The following is a 23,127-nucleotide window of genomic DNA, read 5'->3' on the forward strand; positions in this document are numbered from 1 at the left end:
ACTTCACACTTCATTGAAGATGTTATGTGAAATGTAAATCCAGCTCCTCTTCTGCAGAAACAGTCCATCAGGTGTCCTTGTTTAAAAGCAGCTTTCACAATTTATCTCATTGATTTTTATAAAATTGGGAATACCTGTAAATATTTTCGTTTTAACTGTAAAAATTTCTGTTTAACTGTAAATTGCAGGACTTGATCCAAAATTATGTAGACAAAGGACTTCAGATATAATCCCAGTGCTGGATGTAGACCCTAAAATGAGCAAAGAGACAACTCTAAACTTTTTAAATTGAGATTATGCATGCTTGACCATCATCTACAGACCGATCTTAATTTCTTGTTCCTTGACCCTTACTAATAGGCTTTGGAAAACATTCAGAAAACCATCTTTGGTAAGAAACTTGGGAAGCTTTACTGTAGCTGTCTGATGATCAATTGCATGGAAAATTGAAATAGATGGGAAAAAGTTTTCCACTGAATGATTTTGCACCTGAGTGTGGTAATCACCTATGTAATGTTTGGCTAATGTCCTTCTTTTCTCCATTACCTTCCATCAACTTCCATCATGCTTCACCTCCTTTCCGGGACCCAGGGTGGCTCTCGCTCCTCCCTATGCCAATTTCAGCTGGCAGCAGTCCATTTCACACCATTCCAACACTTTGTTCTCATCGGTTTATGCTCACCATCTTTCAAATATGTTATAAGTGAGCTCTAGCACTATATTATTTCCTCATTCATGTATTTAAAGCATCCTCAAAATTTTCTGTATGAAAAAGAGTATAAAAAAATAGATTTTAAAACAAATAGAAAATTAGAAAAGCCTGACAAAATAACAGATGAAATCAAAGAAAAATTTTCACCCTTCCTATGTAAACACTTCAAAATAAGGTTATAGTAGAGAGTAAATGAAAGCCTATTTATTATTAAGACCTGAGTTAGACTGCTCAGTTTATCTTTGTAGCCCAAAAGAAATCTGATAGGGTATTCCAATCATGGGCCCAAATCCTGCAATAGAAAATACCTTCTCTTGTAGAAAGAGGGGATAGAATGATTCATGCTATAGTGGGTTAAAGATGGAGACATCACTATTAAGTTACATTTAGTTTACTTTAATACTATAGAAATATTTATAGAGATTAATATATACTATGATTTGTACGTACATACATATTTTCTTTCTCGTACAGCTGAGAGGGCCTAGAAACAAAGATCTTGCTTTCTAATTATATTCTCAAATTAAAGGAACAAGATTCTGTGGAAAAGTGGTTATTTCTTTTTTTTTTTTAATCCTCACCTGAGGACATTTTTCCATTTTTTGTTCAGATAGAGTGGGAGGAAGAGAGAGAGAGAAACATCAACGTGAAAGGAACACATCGAGTGGCTGCCACCCGCACGACCCAACCAGGGCTGGGGACAAGCTGCAACCGAGGTACATGCCCCTAGCAGGAACCGAACCCGGGTCTCTCTGGACCGCAGGCCAATGCTCTAACCGCTGAGCCAAACCGGCCAGGGCGAGAAATGGTTATTTCTATGCCTGGCATAGAACACATAGAAGATGAGCCTAAAGCATCTTGTAGTGACAAAAGGTAACACAGTACTTAAAAAAAAAAAAAAAAAAAAAAAAGTAAAGAAAAGAAACACAGTGATGAAAATATGTCAGAGACACAGGAGTTAAAAGTCAAGGTAAGAGATCCCAATGGCCAACAATTTGAGAAACAAAATAAAAGTATAATACTGGATTATATCCAAAGTATAAAATTAGTATCTACAAGTTAATACTGATACAAATAAATAAAAATAATAAATGGAGAAGAGACAAATTTCCTGTGTAGAATTCCAAAGAGTTTATGCAGAAAATCTGCCTCAGTGAAGTAGAGACCCCTGACAACAACACCTCAGCCAGGTGATCAAGGCCAACAACACTGAAGAGTCATTATGTACCTTTAATAAATTGATGCAAATGACACTCTAATTCTAGTCTAATCATGATGAAAATATAATACAAATTCCAATTGGAGATATTCTATAAAATACCTAGTCAATACTCTTCAAAACTCACAAAGTCATCTAAAACAAAGGAGGTTAGAAAATGTCACAGCCAAGAAATGCCCAAGGAGACATGCTAACATATAAGGATATACTGGCTAAGATCCTCAAATAGATAAAGGGCATTGGATCAAAACTAAAAAATTCTGAGTGGAGTATGAACTTTAGTTAGTAATAATGTATTAATATTGGCTCATTAATTGTAATAGATGTACCATACACATAAAATATTAATAATAAATCTCAGTACTATCTTTGAATATTTTCTGTGTATCTAAAACTATTCTAAAATAAAAATCTCATTTTATTGATTGATTGATTGGAGAGAGAGAGAGAGAGAGAGAGAGAGAGAGAGACATAAATTTGTTTTCCACCTATTTATGCATTCATTGGTTGCTTCTTGTATGTGCCCTGCCAGGGATTGAACCCACAAACTTGGTGTATGGGGAAGATGCTCTAACCAACTGAGCTACCTGGCCAGTGACAAAGGTTTATTTTGAAAACATAAATATTAAACTAGCAAATAGTTAACCAAAAAAAGTACTTCATCTATCATATTTTTCTATGCCCCTTTTCATAAATATCTTTGGTCTCAGAATAAACTAACACATAATGTAACTAATACTATGCATCTTAAACAGTACACATAGCTTATCTTTTTATTATAACACAAAAATTTCCAAAAAAACTTAGGTATGGAAGATAGGTGAAAACCACATAAAACAAAATTGAAAATATATATCCATTAAAGAATCATATAAAAAGCAGGTGAGATTTAAATATAACATTTGTTTCATATCATTGACTTATTAAATAACAACTCAATTTAGCATTCCAAAATTATTTCATTATTTAGATTGCCTAATATATAAAGTATATAATGTCCTAAACGGTGTTCCTGAAGAAACAGATCCCATGAAATGTTACATGGTTAAGTATATTGGGGAAATAAAATTGTTACATTCTACATTATGCTTTTTAAGGGTCATTATATACATTTGCTAAACAAAATTTATGGAAACTGCAACAATAAAAACTGCATTAAATAACTATGACTTTATCTTACCCAGAATGTCCCAATAATATTGGATCATATGGATCTGTATCGTTATTTTTCACATAAAACCTACAAATTTTTTACAAAATTAATATATTCAGAAATATATTTGGCAAAAACAAACAAAAAGTTCTACAATTTTGATCTTGAACAAAAGGATTTGATCACATTAAATAAAATTCAAATTTGAGATATTATGACTCAGCATAATGTCAATTCTTGCCTTTTCAACGTAGAAGAGAAAGAATTCTAAAACATGTAATGAAACATGTTTTAAAATCTTTAGAAGTTTCATTTTGAATGAAAGCATGTCACTTATAAAATCATCTTTGTTAAACCAATTTTTTACTTTGTTTCTATTTTAATCTTCTCTATAATTATTTTATTGCATATTTGAAAAGTGTCTGTGATTTCTGAATAAATGACACATGAACAAGACTTCATGTCCTCTAATTATTCCTATTACAACAGACCCTCAATATTAAAATAATCAAGTTTACTCGATTCATAATAAGTTAGCCTAAGAGTATAAGAAAAAAATTAAACTGGGCAGCAAATTAATGAGCCTTTTAAATATATATATACATATATATTTATATATATATATACACATATGTATATATGTATATATATTTCTTCTTTATTGATTTTAGAGAAAGAGAAGAAGGGAGAGGAAGAGAGAGCTAGAAACACTAATGAGAGAGAATTGATTGGCCACCTCCTGCATGCCCCTCAGTGGGGCTTAGGCCTACAACATGGGCAGGTGCCCTGACCAGGAATCGAACCAGTGACCTCTTGGTGCATGGGTCGATGTTCAACCACTGAGCTACACCAGCGGCCTAATGTGCTTTTTATAAAACAATTTGTTTCACAATTGCTCTAAGAAACTATTGATCTATTATTGAAAAAAAAATGAGGGGGCAAAAAACACCCTAACCTCTCCAGCCAGTATATTAATGCAGATTTATGTGGAACAAAGATCAGATTTCTTTCAGGCTAGACCTTATCACTCTGTGAAGAAAAATATATACAAAAGGATATTTGTAAAATCTTTCCTCCATTAATTTTTTTGAAGTGTTTAAGTATTTTTTTTTTTTTTATCCTCACCCAAGGACACTTTTGCATTTATCTTCAGATAGAGTGGGAGGGAGAAAGGGAAGAAGAGAAAGAGAGACACATCAACTGGCTGCCACCCACATGACACCAACTGGGTCGGGGATAAACTGCAACCGAGGTACGCGCCCTTAGCGGGAACCGAAACCAGGACTCTCCAGGCCACGGGCCAACGTTCTAACCGTTTAGCCAAACAGGCCAGGCCTGAAGTGTTTAAGTATTTTATCTAGTGATTTCAAGTTTTAATATAACATTTTCAAAAAGTTTTCCTAATTTTATATTTTATACAACAAAATGAATTTCTACTTAATATGTAGTTTTCTGAGATTGCCATTACTGAACTTTTCACTTCCTGCTTCATTTAAACCAAATAGTCCTGCAATCCTGAGAGTTCATGATACCATTTTGGCAAATGGTGAAAACTAGTTTCTCAAACAGTAAAAAAAAAAAATTCTTACAGAAATTTACATTTTTATGGGATTATTAAAAATGTCAAGACAAGAATTTTATTTCAAGTTCCAAAGAAATATGATGTTAGACATTATTGAAAACAAATCTTTTATGACCTTAGACAAGTTATGAAAATACTATTATCAATCAAGTTCCCTCCATATTGCACCTAGACAAAGGACTGGAAAAATGTACTAAGGGTGGCAACTGACATGATTTGTACGCATTTTAGTGACATCATTTACTCTATGCTGCCCACTTGATTCATGTAATAATTGATGTGAAATCCCAAACCCAGTTAAAGGGAGTAAACTTTGATAATATTTTAATATAAATAATACTATAATGATCATGTCTGAGACTGGTTTCATGATACATATTTTTAAATCCTTGATGAAGAAAAGAAGGAGAGGCACTGGTTAAGTTTAAAAATATTGTAATTACTTCAGGTATCTCAAATAATGATCATAGCAAACTATCATTATAAATAGTTTTAATTGTAACATTCATATTATAAAGTTTGACAATGCTAGATGTTAGAGATACAGTAGATAAAGTGATCTCATAAAGTACTTGAGGGAATGTGTGTAAATTAAAACATCCTCTTTAAAAAATAATTTGGCATTATCTTGTAAAGCAGAACATAAACCAGCAACTAAATTCTCAAGAATGTAACAAGAAAGATTCTTGCACATTTGCAAATGCCGCCCCTCACTCCGGACTCCTGACACACAGAAACTGAGACAGAAATTTAAAGCTAATAAATGTAGACATAAAATTAATAATAAGACAGAAAAATTAAATAAAATAGAAAAGAGGCCTTTTAATTGAGAAAAATGAAAAGTCAAATACCCTAACAAAATAAATAAGAAAATATACATACAAACCGTTAGTAGCAGTATTGTAATGGAGAGCCCATCACAGATCCTACAGATCAATAAGACAAGAGGATATTAAAAACAACTTTTTGCCAATACATGTGACAATTTACATCAAATGGACAAGTTCTCAGAAAAAACAAGTGACAAATACAGTAGAAAAATCTTACTAGTTCTATGTCTATTAGATAAATTGAAAACATTATTTAAAATCTTTGCCACAAAGAATTCTCTAGACTCAGTTTTGCCAGTGAATTCTTTCAAATATCAATGAGAGAAATAACACTGATATTGCAGTCTTAAAACTATTTATAGTTTTTAAAAATAGAAAAAATATTTTTTCTTTTTTAAGATGAAAATATAACCTTGATGTCCAAACTAGCAAAAAATCTTAAAAGAACATGAAAGTAGATAACCAGATACCTCAGGGATATAGAGACAAGAATCCTTAAGAAAATATAAGTAAGCTAAAGCCAGCGATATATATAAAATAATAACATATCATACTAAATGAATCTGAAAGTCATAGCTACTATAAAGAAACAAATAAATAACACAATAGAATAAATGTAAAAGACTGTAGAGCAGGGTATTTTACACAAGGGGGCATCTGATAGATTAATAAACACAAGATACTAGTATACACCCACCAGAATGACTAAAATGGAAGAAAAAATACCAAATGTGGGTGAGGATGCAGAGTAGTGGGAACTCTCATAAAGTAGGTGTGATGTTGGCAAAATCACTTGGAGAATCCTGTAACAGTGTTGACTAAAGCTAAATGTAAATGTGACCCAGCAATTCTATCTCTCAGTGTATATATTATTCATGTTTTCACCCCCCAAAATATGGATGTTCAGAACAGCACAATTTTTTTAATCCTCACCAGAGGATATTTTTCCATTGATTTTTAGATGGAGTAGGAGGAAAGGAAGGCAGAGAGAGAAACACAAATGTGAGATAGACACATTGATTGGTTGCCTCCCGTATTACCCTGATGAGGGCCAGGGATCTAACCTGCAACCAAGGTATGTGTCCTTCACTGGGAAGCGAACCTGAGACTCTTGGGTCTGCAGGTTGACACTCTAACCACTGAGCCAAACTGGCCAGGGCAACAGCACTATTTTTAATTGGCACCAAACACAAACTAAAGAGTAAATGCCTATCCAACTTCAGAAAGGATAAATTATATAAAGTGTATTGACGCAAGAAATAGTATAACTCAGGAAAGAACAATCTATAATTTAGCAGACTTTATGGCTGAATCTCACAAATATCTTATCAAATTTCAGGATGACAGAAAGGAAACAATTTATGCTAGAATTGTTCATTTATGTATCAAGTACTCCAAAGAATTATAAATCAGAACAGTGGCTGTCTTGGAGGGGATTGTGTATGGAAAATAAACATGAGAGGAACTTCTGTGTTCCTGGAAATGTTTTGTTTCTTGATCTAGATGTGAGACACACTGTTTATTTTATGAATTTACAGTGAGTTGTATACCTACACTAACATCTCTTGTCCTTATTATATGTCAATAAAAGCTAAAGAAATAGCCTACGTCTGCAGAGTGGATTCAGCCTGTTAGTCACCTGGACTCGACAAAAAATAAATAAAAATACAAATTAAAGTAGTTTTAAAATATCTGCTAATTTCAGAATTATCTCAGTAAAGTAGTTCACATTGTAGCTCACCCCAATTCTGATTGATTATCCTGTTTCAGTATCCAATATGAAACTCACTTTTATCATTATAAAAATTGAATCATTGCTGTGAAGATTACATGAGAAAACATATATAACCCCCCTTGTCCAATGACTGGAACACATAAAATATAGTGTCTGCCTCATAGAACTTATTTTGTTCCCAACTTAAAGAGGTTTGCAATCATTTGTAAAAGCTGAAAATACATGATACAGAAAAAAATTTAACATATACACAATTAATTAAATATCCTTGGATGCCATCACAGAGTTTTGATGTCAGCTCCTTGGACGCTTCCCAAATACTTTGGATTGTTCAATTCATTTTATCCTTTAACATTTAATGAGAATTGGTTTGAATTATCATCTTTTATATAGCCAGTATTTCGGAATTCTTACTTTTTCCTGGTTTCTCCCTACTTTGCACATTTTAACTTTCCTGTATATTTTAACATACTGGATGTTTTGCAACTCCCTTTGTACCTTACACACCAATGATTCAATTTTTTTTAAATTTCCTTATAGCTAGGTATGAGCAATGCAAAATGCAAAATTTATAAGACTCAAATGTAGTTCTGTGATTTAAACTGAATTTTGAAGGATAGCAAGGGTGTGCTTTGATTTGGAGGGGACAGAACACTGACAAGTAGCCATATCAAGTTCCTATGAAATGACCGGACATATTGATTCACAAAAAAAAGCCCTCTATTGGAGCAATCAAAGGAATGAAGGCATAGAGTTAGGTGAGATTACTTTAGGGTTAAGCAAGATATAAAGAATTACCTAAGGATAGACATTGCAGGTAATAAAAAGCTCTGTAGATTTAAGTAGATATAGGTTGTGGCCTCAAGAAATTGTAGAGAGAAACTTATCTCCAAGGGCCTGAACTTCCCCATATTTGGGCCGTTTCTCCACGGTGGCAGGTTTCTCTGTGCAATCTCCACCTCCTGTCCATCTCAATATTCTCAAGCTTTCAGCAATGACATTCTTGTAATAAGATTTTGCCTCACATTCAGATTAAAATTTACTTAGAGGATTAATCCCCTCCCAGGACTGTTTGCATTTTATAATGTATTAATTATTTAATGGGTAATACTATAATGGTGAAAATATTTACTTAGGTCAGCATCCCCAAAAAAGTAGATAATTAATCAGTGACCTATTCTGAATCCAAAGATTAGATGGCCCTCAATAGAAAATTTAGGTCTGAATTTATGTGTCAGAAATTACTTACAAAACTTTAATAAAGGAAGCAAAGCAGTATTTGTTATGCATTAAATTATGCCCCACTGAATCCCTGTGTTGAAGCCCTAACAAACCAGGACCTCAGAAGGTCACCTTATTTGAAAATTGGGTTGTTGCAGTTGCAGTTTGTTCTATTAAAATGAAGTCATTGGAATGGGTCCTGATCCAATATGACTGGTATCCATATAAAAAGTAAAAAATTTGGACATAAGGACAACATGTAGACAGGAGGAACTTCATGTGAAGATTGAAATTATGCTGGCACAAGCCAAGCATCTACCAGAATCTAGGAAAGAGACCTAGCACAAACCCTTCCCTAGAACTTTTGCAGGGAGCATGACCCTGTTGACACCTTGATCTTGGATTTCTAGCCTTCAGAACTATAAGCCAATACATTTCTGTTGTTTAATCAACGGTATGAAACTGTTATTACATGCTACATGGAAAAGGACTGTTAAGATGGATTCTCTCTCTAGGAAAATGATGAATTGTGACATTGTCATTTCTCACTCTTTTGATGAATAAGATATACATCAAGAGCAAGACTGAAAATAATCATAAGCTAATGTATCTCTTATGCAAACAAATCGTGAATGTAAGTAGTTAGGTTAAGGAAGGATTCCATATCATGTAGTAGACTGTAAAAGGATATCACATCAAAAGAGCTCTGCAGTATATAAAAAGCTTTAATTCTGGAAAATTCTAGATAGTTTGAGACTATCTATACAGATAGGCCAAGAGCTAACTAAAAAGCTATACAGTTAGGGGGAGATGAATGGAAATATATTAAACGATAATTAGTAACCATAATAGTGATAATGACTATTTGTCATAAATATCCAGTGTGTGTGGGTACATAGCAATTATAATGCAATGGGGTTAAATGACAGAAGAATTATAGTAGCAGGTGTTACCTTTAATCTTTATATTTTATAATTTGATTAAATGTCATGGTAATATCAAAGAGTGTGACATTATTATAGAAATGGGAAGAAACCAAGTATACACCATAAAGACATTTTCAGAGAATGTTTTAGGGAGAGATGCTCCTACGTTACAAAAGAAAAAAGGAAAAGACACCCTGGAGAGAAAATAAACATAAATCTAAGAAAGCATTAAGATGTTGTGAGCTTAAATTAAAAGCTTCCATATTATTGTCCATAACAAATTTCTTTTTCTCCATTTTACATTTAATATCATTTTCTATTTTATTGAATTTATTGAGGTGACATGGTTCATAAGATTATATAAGTTTCAAGTGCATAATTCTATAAAACATAATTGGTATATTGTATTGTGTTCACCACCCAAAGTCAAGTCTCCTTCTGTGACCATTTATCCCCCTTCTCCTTCTTTTAATCAACTTCTCCCACCCCTTTTTTCCTCTGATAATCTCCATCCTGTTGTCTGTGTTTATAAACTTTTTTTTGTTTTTTGCTTTTGTTTTTTTGTTTTTCACCTATTTCCCCTAACCTCCAAACCCCTTTCCCTATGACAGCTGTCAGTCTGTCCTCAGTATCTATGAGTCGGTTTTTATTGTTTCTGTATTTTATTCATTAGATTCCACAAGTAAGTGAAATCAGGTGATATTTGTCTTTCTCTGACTGACTAATTTCTCTCAGCATAATGCTCTCCATGTCCATCCATGCTGACGCAAAAGGTAAGATATCTTTCTGTTTTTTACAGACAAGTAGCAATCCACCGGCTAAATGTACCACAGTTTTTTTATCCACTCATCTAATGATGGGTACATGGGCTGCTTCCAAATCTTGGATACTGTAAACAGCATTGCAATGAACATAGAGGGGCAAATATAATTCTGAATTAGTGTTTTGGGTTTCTCCAGATAAATTCCCAGAAGTGGGATTGCTGGGTCAAAAGGAAGTTCCATTTTTCATTTTTTGAGGAAACTCCATACTTTTTTTCCACAGTGGCCATATCAGTCTGCATTTCCACCAATAGCGCACAATGGTTTCCTTTTCTTGACCTCCTCACCAACACTTGTTATTGCTGATAGCCATTCTGGCAGGTGTGAGGTGATATCTCCTTGTGGATTTAATTTGCATTTCATTGATGATAGGTGAAAGGATGAACATCCTTTCATATGTCTATTGGCCATCTGTATGTCCCCTTTGGAGGATTGTCTATTCTGGTCCTTTGCCCATTTTTAATTGGATTTTTGGGGGATTTTTGAGTTTTATAAGTTATTTATAAAGTTTAGATATTAACTGCTTATCAGATGTATCAGAGAATATGTTATCTCATTCCTTAGGTTGTCATTTTATTTTGTTGATGGTTTTCTTCGTTGTGCAAAAATGGTTTAGTTTGATGTCCTCCCATTTGTTTATTTTCTCTTTTGTTTAACTTGCCCAAGGCAATATAGCAGAAAAAAAAATATTGCTACAAGGAATGTTCATGATTTTACTGCCTATGTTTCCTTTTAGGATTTTTATGATGTTGAGTCTAACTTTTAAGTCTTTAATCCATTTTCAGTTTATTATTGTGTGAGGTTATAAAAGGTGATTTTGTATTTTTTTTTACATTTATTTGTCCAATATTCCTAACACCGTTTATTGAATAGACCATCTTTACCCTATTGTATTTATTTTTGCCTCCTTTGTCAAATATTAATTGAACATAAAGGCGTGAGTTTATTTCAGGGCTTTCTATTCTGTTCCATTTTATATGTCCTTTTTTTTTAATGCCAGTACCATTATGTTTTGATAACTATGACCTTGTGGTATAGTATATCAGGTAGTGTGATTTCTTCAACTTTGCTTTTCTTTCTCAAGATTGCTGTAGCTATTTGTGGTCTTTTGTGGTTACATATAAATTTTTGAAATATTTGTTCTAGTTCTGTGAAATACGTTATTGATACTGGGATAGGAATTGCACTGAATTTATAGATTGCTTTTGGTACTATGGAAATATTAATGATGTTAATTCTTCCTATCCATGAACACAGCATATTCCACCACTTGTTTGTATCTCCTTCAACTACTTTCTTCAGTACCTTATAATTTTCTGGGTATAGGTCTTTTACATACTTGGTTAAATTTATTCCTAGGTATTTTATTTTCTTTGATGTGATTCTGAATGTAATTGATTTTTTTGGTTTCCCTTTCTGATAGTTCATTATTGGTGTATGGAAATGCAACTGATTACTATGCCCAGCCGGTGTGGCTCAGTGGATTGAGTGGATATTTATTTTATAATCTGCTACTTTACTAAATTTATTTATCAATTCCAGTAGTTTATTGGTGTGTTGGCCCTTTGAGAGGGCTCCTGTGTCTCTAGCAGACTCCTGTATTTCTTGAGTGAACAGAATTCTAATTTTCACAGTCAGATGTTATATGAGCACCTCTTCCTGGCTCTAGTGCTCTGGACCCCATGCTCCTCAGGGGGGTACCTTTTCAACTGAAATATTGCTCCGGAATATCGGCCATCGCCTGTAGGAGCGGGGTCAGCCCTTCCCGTGTCTCCACTTCTCCTACCAGTCTCCATGTGGGTTCATCTGTAAATCTTTGGTTCTGTGACTTCTGTTCAGCCAATCTTCAGTTGGTTATTCACGTTCATTGTTCTATATTTGAGCTGTAATTCCAGTTTGGCCCTGGGAGGAGGTGAGTGTAACTTGCACCTACCCTGCCACCACCTGGGATCCCCATTTTACATGTGTTCATTTGATTTTGCTAAAATGTGCATGTGATGATTGACAGTTACACTTCATTTGCTGTGACGCAAGAAAAAAAAATTTAAGCAACTAGAACTTTATAAATTGCTAGTAGGAGTATAATCTTTGTAAAACCACCTTGAAAAACTCTGCAGACGCTGTGGAAGAGAGCTTGTTTACATCCCATTCGGTCTCATGAAAGGCAAAACCCAAGTCTACCTGTTTAAATCACTATCTACTGGGGACTCTTTTTCATAGAAGATTAGTTTGTACCCTATGTCATCCAATAAAATCACTTTTAAATAGGTTAAAATAAAAATAAATTACAAATAACATTTCAAAGGGGAAAATGGGGTTAATTATATCACAGAAACCAAACATCACATGACAGTTTAAGCTGAACACTATTGTTTAGGCCAAAACCTAACCTCTTTTATTCTTCTCTGCTATCAGTAAAATAGTTGGTTAAAAATTATTTATATATACATATATAATTAAACTGTATAATTTAAAATGTATGTTATATAGTATATGTTATGTATAATATATGATATATATGAAAATATAAAGTGTGAGGCTTCACAATTATGAATCTATTTTCTGAGAAGAAATGAAACCCCCAATGTGTTGAATTTGAGAACTAAAAGCAATAATGTGATAAAAATAATTCTTAAATGCTTTAGTGTCTTAGACACCAGAACTTGTCTGTTGGTTCATATCTGAATGTCTGAATTAGTGTCAGTACAGAAGCTAAAAGTTATTATGCAGTGTTTCCTTCATCCTCTTAGTTATCAGTCTAAACTCTAAACCAGATATTCTGCTTTGGGCCAGATAACAATAGAAAATACTTTAAAGATATTTGACAATTTTAATTTGTGAGTGCTAGAGTAATTCACCTACTCCTAGGCATATAGTGTCTTGCAATAAGGTCAAGAAGTATGTTTCACTAATGATTCATTCAACATGAAGTATTAATTAAGTGCCAAATAAACTTATTTTAATAAGAAAAAAACTGTAAGGCCTTAGCTCCAATATTTTCAGTAGTATCAAATATAAGGTTATCAACCATTTCAGGAACAGATGAGGCTGATCAATCTCCTTGATTACATGCTATCATCATATCTGGAAATATATCAAAACATAAATTGCTTTTGCTACACAGAATGACTAAATAAAGATGAATATATTGGCCACTTCAAATACCATGACTTCCCCCCACCACCCAACTTGTATATTTACCCTAAGCTGAGCTCCTATGGATGCCTTTGTGTGAGAGACATTATTTCAAATGATATCATTACATAATGTTTCTTTCACTGCAGTCTCCACATTCAAATGTATTTGTGGAATTCAGCCATGCACATAAACAACAATACTTCAAATTCCCGATTCCAAAAAAAAAAAAAAAAAAAAAGCAATTTTCTGGCTATTCCACAGCACGATGTCCAACTAAAGTGTTATTATAATCATCTAATTAAATGATAACAAAAGCAAAGGAGAAAATTATTGTCCACTGACAATAAGAAACAAACATAAATAAAGGAAAGAGAACAGCTGTGGAATATGTATAAATACATTTTTTTTTTAAGAATACAATTGCAAACCATAGAGAATCTGAATTTGCAAATAGTTGCTCATTCCATTCTTCTTGAAATGCTTTTATTCTCTTTACCACAGGGACAGAAAATTTTCCCACTTTTCTTCTGTCTCGTGGCTGCTCCCTCTCCGCATCCTAACTTCTAAATGGAGTGTCTCAGAACTCATTTCGCAGTCCTCTTTACTTTTCTTGCTCCCTGGGTTATTTCTGGCTTGAAATATCATCTGTAGATGTATTTCTTTTAAATAAACATTTCCATCAGTGACCCATCCCCTAACATGTAGATTCTATATCCAACTACCTAGTTGATATGAAGGTTATTGGTTGCTTAATACACAGCTCAAATTTAACACGTTCGAAGCTAAACTAATAGTTTCTATCCATCCCTTTAACCTTCTCCTTCCCTATCTTTCCTAGATGACTATGGCACTCCCATTAACTCATTTGCTCAAGCCATTTATTCTTTTGCTATCATATTCAGTCAGTAAGATTTAGAGATGCTACCTTAAAAAGACTGATCAATACAACCATTGATCACTACCTCTCCTGCTAACACCTTCCAATTAATTTATACTTAGATTAATGCAATAATTCCCTAAAAATTCCTCTGATTTCAATCTTATTGTTCTGAATCTAAAAGCACCCAAATGTGACATTTTTAAAATAGAAATCAGACCTATCACTCCTCTGCTTAGTGGTTTGTCTCTCTCTCATAATAAAAAGCAAATATTTACTTTCAAGATTAAATCCAAATAGATTACGGGGACTTCCATGATCTATTTGTCATCAGAAAGCAGCCTAATCCTGTTAACTTCCTCTCTATCCACTCTCCCAGTTACTCACTGTGGTCTACAAATCTTACATTTCTTTCCATGCTTTTAAAAATGCCAAACTCAGAGGCTGAGGAGAAGGGGAGGAAGTTGCGGAGGCGGGAAGATGCTACACTTTGGTGTTCATTGCAATCAATTAGGGACTTTTCTCAAACTCAGGTTAGAAAGGAGAGTTCAGATAAGTGAGGCCACCATTGCTCTCTTGGAAGTTTGCTAGTAGTCAAAGAAAATAAGAAGTCCAGCACTAGGGCTCCTTCTGCCAGACGCAAAGACTGCTCTGATGAGCAGTCCAAGGATGACTCTAAAGGTAAACCGGCCACCAAGGAGTCCAGCGAGAAGGAGCGTGGCAGGGATAAAACTCCAACGAGGCGCAGGGCTTCCGTGGCAGCAGCAGCACCAGGTCTCGTCCAGCCCGACCTCCAGCACTAGCCCGGGCTGGAGCAGCGGCGGTAGCTCCTCAATGCATCAGGCCGCTCGGGAGGTTCCAGCACTGCCCGTAGCTCCAGCTCCAGCAGCTCCTCCCGGTCTCCAAGTCCTTCTGGGCGCAGACATGACAACAGGCAGCATTTCCGCTCCAAATCCAAACCAGCCCAAAGAGAGGACAAAGAGGAACAGGCAGAGCCCTTCCCCTAACCCCAACCAAAATACACCCTGGGAGACTCAGCAGGAATGTGACCAAGGAGCACATCATGGAGATACTCTCCACCTATGGGGAAATGAGAATGATCGCCGTGCCTGTAGTGAGAATGCACCCCATCTAACTAAACACTATGCGTACTTTTGAGAACCCAGATGAAGCCGAGAAGGCACTGAAGCACATGGGTGGAGGACAAACTGATGGCCAAGAAATCACTGCCACTGCTGTACCAGCCCCTGGCCTCGGCCACTCCCCAGGCGATTCAGCCCTCCCAGGAGAATAATGCCACCACCTCCCAGGTGGAGCCAGTCAAACAAGCCACCGACGCTCTGCCCGGGAACATACCCCGTCCCACTCCGCTCTGTCTCACTTTTCTCTCCGAAAGACAGTCAGTGGGAAACAAATTCTCACTCAGGGGTAGGCTTCCCAAGGCAGCATTGACTCGTTTCCGCTGAAGGCCACTTATGGCTGCGGAAGTGTTGTTGGTTGGGGTTGTGCCTGTGAAGATGCTCTCCAGTTTCCTGGCTAGAAAGCTCCCATGTTTCCAGTCCCCGAGAGTCAGTTCAGTAGCAAAGCCAGCAGGGACAGGGCAGGGTTGCAGGTGGCAGTGCCGCCCCAGCCTGGGAGCACATGTTTCCATTCCACAGATGACCTAGGGCCAGTCTAGTAGCCCGAGGATCCTTCGGGAGACCGCATGCTTTTGTGCAGCTGCCCTTTCTATGAACCTGGCCCTGCCCCCCCGCTTGTGTTCCTCTGACCTCTAGCTCAAACATCCCATGTTAGTTGCTGTAAATGGTTGTGTCTTAGCATGTACGCACGCGCACGCACCCACACCCCACGTCTCCTTTCTCTCTGAAATTGGTGAGCAAGTTGAGAGCGAGCTCTGCAAGGTCATCACAGACCCCCATCCCCTTTCATGGTGGTCTTTGGGGTCACCTTGGTAATGTGTGCATTGCTTTTTTGGCTTTTATTGCACAGTCGGTACAATGAATTTTCTGTTTTGAGTTTCTTGTAACTTTATAGCATTTTAGACAATGTGCTTATACTTTGATGTGCAGAGCAAAAGGATTGTGTTGAATAAATCTAGGATTAGAATGCAAAATAAATAAATAAATAAATTAATTAATTAATTAATTAATTAAAAAAATGCCAAACTCCTTTCTGCTTCCTGCACTTAGTACTGGCATTCCTGCTCCTTGGAGGTTCTTTCTCCCAAGTTTTTTAAATGGTAATTCCTTGATTCAATAAAAAATATCTGCTTAAATTTCATTTCCTCAGAGCCTGACCAAGAAAATAGTCTAATAAGACTCTCTAGCTATCAAGTAATCATGCTTGCCTTTATACCCAAATGTAATTTTCCTCAATATTTATCAACAATATACATGAATATATAATATTTTATTGGATCTTTTGCTAATAGTCTATCCCTGCCCTACTGACATTTAAGTTGCATAGAGACAGAAACATTTGTCCACTACTCTATCCCCAAATCTGAGAACATATCAACATTATGTATTCCACACATTTTTATATAATAAATTTTTATTTAATTCAAAAGTGTTTTAATTTCTGTTCACATTTCTTGTTTGTTCCTTGTGTTGCTTAATTTCCAAACATTTGGAGATTTATCACACCTATTTCTATTATTGATTTCTAATTTAATTCCATTGTGTTCTACAAACATACTTGGTATAATTTCTATTCTCTTAAAATTTATAAGGTTTGTTTTATGGCCCAGAATATAATATATCTTAGTGAAGGTCTCATGTGTACTTGAGAAGTGTATTAATTATATATTACTGTTTAACAAATTACTATAAAACTTAAAACAACACATTTATTTTCTCATAGTTTCTAAGAAACAGGTATCCAGGCGAAACTGAACAGGTTCTGCTGTCAGGGTCTCTCACAGGCTGCAGTCAAGTTGCCATCTGAGGTCTCAACTGGAGAAGAATGCACATCCAAGCTCATGTGGTTATTGGCAGGATCCAGTTTTTCTCAGGCAGTTAGACAGAGGGCCTGAGTCCTGAGCTGGTTTTTAGTCAGAGGCTGCCACCAGTTCCTTGGCCTGTGGATCTCTCTCCAACATGGCAGCTTGCTTCATCCAACAATGCAAGTCAACAAGGCTATGGAGATAGTTGCTTTGCGAGATGGAAGTTATTCTTTTTCACCTCATTATAGAAGTGACATCATCACATTTGCTATGTTCTATTCCATAAAAGCAATTCAAGAGGTCCTGCCCACTCTTAAGGGAAGAGGTTTACATTTGGGCATGCGTATCAGGAGGTGAAATCATTACTTCCTTGCTCCCCACTCTAAGTTTTATTGTATGAAAATGTTCCCACAAGGACAAAGAGTGATTAAGAGGCTACCTTGGGCTCACCCCATGTATTTCTCTTCTTTCAAAGGTAAAAGTCATCTGATACTTCCTGTTTAATGCCTGGAAACTGACAGCTCATATATTTGCCCCGTTATAGTATCTATAAATCTATAGTATAAATTTTAGCAGTATGCAGCTTTAGAGTGAGTTGCTTCATCATTACCAGAAGGAGAGTCAGCTGCTGGTGTTTTGATTGGGACTGCATTTAATTTGTAGTTCATTGTAGGGGTAATTAATATCCATATCCATGTTTATGATATCTTAACAATATTGAGTTATCTGATTCATAAACATGGTACTTCTGTCCATTTCTTTAGGCATACTTTAATTCTTTCTCTCAGCAGTTTTATAGTTGTCAATTTAAGTGATTTAAATAATTTTAGCTGTTTTTTCAACTGTTTATTTCTATCACACAATATGTTTGCATTGATCTTCCAATCAACAAATAATCAATCACTAATTATTTCTAATTAGCCTTTCTAGATTTATTCAGATTTTCAAAGTATACATTATGCCCATTCTACCATGCACACATATAGTATATTTTGCTTCTTTTTCAAACTTTATTTTTCTTGCCAAGAAAAGAAAAATCGGGCTAGGATCTCCAGGATTATATGAAATTGTGGTGACAGTGGATGTTTCTTTCATTTTCATGATTTTTTGGAACTCTATATTAATTCTGGGTTTAGCAGTAGGTTTTTCATAGATATCTTATCACTTTGAGGAATTTTTCTTCTATTTTTGGTTTGCTGATAGTTTTTATTGTGAAGTTCTGTTGAACTATATGAAGTAAGTTGTTCTGCTTTTATTGAAATGATCCTACGACGTTTTCTTCTTTTATGTCCTATCTATACATAAGCATAAAAATGAAGCAGACTTTTTCTAGATTAAATGACACTTAAAAGACATAAAAACCAAATACAATATGCAAAACTCATCTGGATTCTGATCTGGATAAAATGAAAGTGAAACATTACATTGTGAGACAAGTGAGAAAAATTGAAAACAGACTAGATATTAATACCAGAAATCACACATTTTATACATTATTAAAATGCACTATAATTATATAATATGTTTGTGGTTTCTAAATACATGTATGAATTATATAGAGGTTAAATGACTTATAACTAATTTTTTTTTCCCAAACTACTTCTGCATAAAAATCCCAAAACACTACAAAAATAAGGAAAATCAACGAAAAAATGCTTTAGAGTTGTTACCATTGTGTGGATTCATTACTTTTCTTTGGACTGTGTGGAATTTTTTGGAATATGTTTTAAAAAATAGAATGGCTAGCTTTAGTAGTAGTTTCTTGTAGCTGTACTGTCAGGGTTTTGACATACATATATGCACCTATAAAATACAATCTCAATTTCCTCCAATTATTTCTTGAACGTATTTCAAGACTCAGTCAAGAAACATTATGTCTGCATAATAAGTAATTAAAAATAAAAAATAAAGTATGAAAATGCCACAAAGATGTAATTTTCTATGTATTTGATGGAGAATAATTTATTTTACCTGCTAAGAATCATCTATATAACTGTTCATTTTAAGTAATACATAATACTCAATTGCGTGAATGTACACTTGTTTTTTATTGTTTTAAATTATTTTCTTATTTATGAATGCTTGATTTTTTCCCCCAGGATTTTTGTTTTTTGAGAGTACTGAGCTATGCCCTGACTGGTATGGCCCAGCAGAAAGAGCATCACCCACGGAACGAAGACTCCCGGGTTCGATTCCGGCCAAGGGCAAGCACCTCGATTGCGGTTCATCCCCTGCCCCAGTTGGGGTTGTGCAGGTGGCAACCAATCGATGTGTCTCTCTCACGTCAATGTTTCTCCCTCTGTCCCTCCAGCACTATCTGAGGATTAATGTAAAAATATCCTTGGGTGAGGATTCAAAAATAAAATGAGAGTACTGAGCTATGAACGTTTTTGTACGTTGCTAATATTGCACTTGGGAAATCAATTCCCTTGAGCCAGTAACATTCAATCACATTGCTAGAGAGAAGAATATATATAAGATCATAATTATAAAATCATGCTCAAGTATAGCACCAAACTTTTACAAAGTGGGTATATCATTTTCACTCCCACTATAATAGATCCCAGTGGATCTATATTCTCCTCAACAACATTTGTTATTATCTTTTTCACTATAGTATTTCATTTTTTGAAAACAAAGTGGGTATACAATATCATCCCATTGTGGCTATGATTTTATTTTTTTTAACACTAATGGGGTTGAACATCTCTATATAAATTCTTGGCCATAAATGTGTCCTTCCTTTTCCTTGGTTTTTGTTGTTGTTGTTGTTGAAATACCTATTTATGTCACTTTTTTCTTGGACTGTTTAGAATTTTCTTAGTGATTTATATAATTTCATATCAAAATTTGTTTTGATATGTGTTTTGGAAATATATTCTTCAAGATTACAAGAAGCATTTACTGAATAAATGAGTGAATACATATTAAATTAAAACAGTTGCTCAAATACTGGATTTTGCATTCAGCAGCTGTGTAAATTTATCAAAGTATTTAATTCCGGTGAATTTTAACTTTCTGTTTAAATACTTATTATAAGTACTTGATCAGTTTTGATTTTGCCATTTAAATTAATGATGAACTAATATTGTACAGACTTTGAAAAGCATTAATATTTCTCTTATAAATATTAAATAACAAGAAGACAGATACATACATATATATTAAATGATAGTTAGATACATGGACAGATATTTTAAGCATAAAATAAATTTGATATTATAGTGTTTGTACCATTCTCCCATTCAACCATATAACAAATGAGTTTTTCTGAGATTGAAACCAAATACTATTTCTTAGAATAGTATGCATATTTAAAATTTTAACCACAAAAAGTTCTATACTTACCTGTGCTTTATATATTTCTTTAAGTAGAAATTTAAGAGTCTGACACATATTCAAGATTTATCACAGTTTAAATAAGAATAATAATTTATTTTCTCTTTTGTTTGTAGCATGATCCTGTTCAACATACCTGTGACTGAATGTAAAGGTACCTACCCAAGTTTCTTTGCTGAGTTGCAACTAATAATACTTAACTGAGCCAAAAAAAGTTCATCTCAAATCAAATACAAAATTATATTTTCACAAATTTTCTTGATCACCTTTATCTCTTGGTTTTATTTGGCCAATTTTTCAAAGCATAAAAAACCTCATACTTTATTATTTCAGAAGTTAGTAATTCATATTTTTTCTAATAAAATATATAAACATTTTTGAGATTTACTTAAGTAATGATATAATATAACCATGAAAATAGATAGAACTAAAATGTAGTATTTTGCATAGAATTTTAAGATAAATTTTCATGGTTTACTCCCTAATAAAGTGACCTACTGCTCACTGAATTATGGTATATTAATTTCAGGTTTTACTATTGGAATTTGTCAAAGTTGTTCAATTGCACTATACAAAACTAGCCAGAAGCCAACTGATAAACGGAAAAGTAGACCTAATCCCCCTAAAAATAAATCACGTTGTTTGATACATACTGTTATTTTAACTATGTTAATGTTTTTTTTAATAGTTGGATAGCTGTCCTCATGCTCAGGTTAAAATGGTTTGAACAAAAGTATTTTATACATCAGAACCACTGCTCACAAAATTTAATAATTTAGAAAAGTTTTAATAGATTTGTGAGAAATGTGAAAAATTTAAACATGCATGGTTGACGTCTCTCCATAAAATGGTCATAGAATGGAGAGAATGAAATTTAGATGTAAGATAAGTAACTCTCATTAAATATCACCTTATGCTATAGACACTTTAGTAATAAGGTTTGGTTTGGTTTGGTTTTCCCTCAGGAGAGAGCCAGATTAAATTGGAGGATACAGTATTATGTTGTCACATATATAGACCTTCTCTCATTAGACTATCCCACCAAACAATTTCTGAAGAGCCTGCTGCAGTTATTAGGACTGTATAACAAATTACTCAGTAACTCAGCTGCTTACAACAACATTCATTTTGCTTGCGAGAGCTCTTCTCCTCCGTACTCAGCATTAACAAAGGTGGCCTAGAGAATGGGGCTTGACTAATCTGAAGGCACGCTGAGAACATGTGAGAACACCTGGGGGTGAAACACCTGGATTTTCTCAGGCAGCTCTTTCTCTCTGTCGTCTCTTTACATACTATCTTCAGTATAGTAATTTCAACGTAACCAGATTTCTTATGTGCCAACTCAAGGCTCCTCAAGCATGTGTCCAAGATGGAGACAGACAAAAGGCTCAGAAGTCACACAACATCACTTTCATCATTATATGTTGGTCAAGGCAGTTACAAATTCTACCAATTTCAAGGCAAAGTGTCAATATCAAATTACAAGAACAGATGGGAAGGGATATATGTGTATATGTTATACATGTATTGGTGTAGCCCAGCCAGTGTGGCTCAGTGGATTGGGTGTCGTCCCATGGACTGAGAGGTCCTGGTTGGATTCCTGGTCAGGACACATGCCCGGGTTGCAGGCTCAATCCCCAGTAGGGGGCGTACTGGAGGCAGCCGATCAATGTTTCTCTTTCACATCAATGTTTCTATCTCTCTCTCCCTTCCTCTCTAATAAATGAATAAATACATGTTTAAAAAGCTTAATATAGGTAATGGTATATCACACGTGTGTGTGTGTGTGTGTGTGTGTGTGTGTTGGTGTACATATCTTTGAAAAAGACTATAGGCCTCTAGCTCTGAAGTAGATAAAAACAGATGCTAAAGAAAAAATAACATGAATGTAACCTAGCCTGAAGTAGCTAAATTACTTTTTCTGGTAGTTCTTAAAGTAAAATGCTAGGCAGCAATTCATAAATCTCAATCAGCTGAAAAACTATATTTTAAAAATGTTTTCTCTATATTAAATGGGAATTAATTATTAATTTAAGATTAGGTGGATGCATTTGGCACACTGGCTTCCTCATGTAAAACAATTTCTTTAGACAGGGGCATTCAGTATTTTAAGAGACACAACTTATTTAGTTGCCAAGAGAAGCTCAGTGAGTTTCCCAGGTTATTAATTTATATTTCTTGCTTTTCTAGAAAAGACTGAGTCTAAAATAGTAGAAAATGTAACTGTATTGGTAATTTCAGTCCAAATTAACACTGTATACTTTGTATTTGAAAACAGCCTAGACTGTTACAAAAATCTGTTCCTCATATTTTGCCAATGCTGCAGTAACAAAAATCCCCAAATCTGCCTAAGTATCCATCAGCAGATGAGTGGATCAAAAAGCTGTGGTACTTACCCAGTTGGTATGGCTCAGTGGTGGAGCATCGGCCCATGCACCAAGAGGTCACAGGTTTGATTCCCGGTCAGGGCACAGGCCCAGGTTGTGGGCCTGATCCCCAGTGGGGGGCATGCAGGAGGCGGCCAATCGATGTTCTCTCTCACTGATGTTTCTATTTCTCTCTCCCTCTCCCTTCCTCTCTCTCTACTCTCTCTCTAAAATCAATTAAGAAAAAAAAAAAAAAGTTGTGGT

The 23,127-nt window shown here is 34.8% G+C and overlaps 1 pseudogene; it reads left to right on the forward strand.

Annotated features, from left to right (window-relative positions):
* Positions 1-1,517: 1,517 nt before the first annotated feature.
* Positions 1,518-15,666, forward strand: LOC118623791 (annotated as a pseudogene).
* The last annotated feature ends 7,461 nt before the right edge of the window (positions 15,667-23,127 follow it).

The sequence above is a fragment of the Molossus molossus genome, unplaced genomic scaffold (genome assembly GCF_014108415.1).
Source record: "Molossus molossus isolate mMolMol1 unplaced genomic scaffold, mMolMol1.p scaffold_m16_p_10, whole genome shotgun sequence".
In the NCBI taxonomy this organism is placed as follows: domain Eukaryota; kingdom Metazoa; phylum Chordata; class Mammalia; order Chiroptera; family Molossidae; genus Molossus; species Molossus molossus.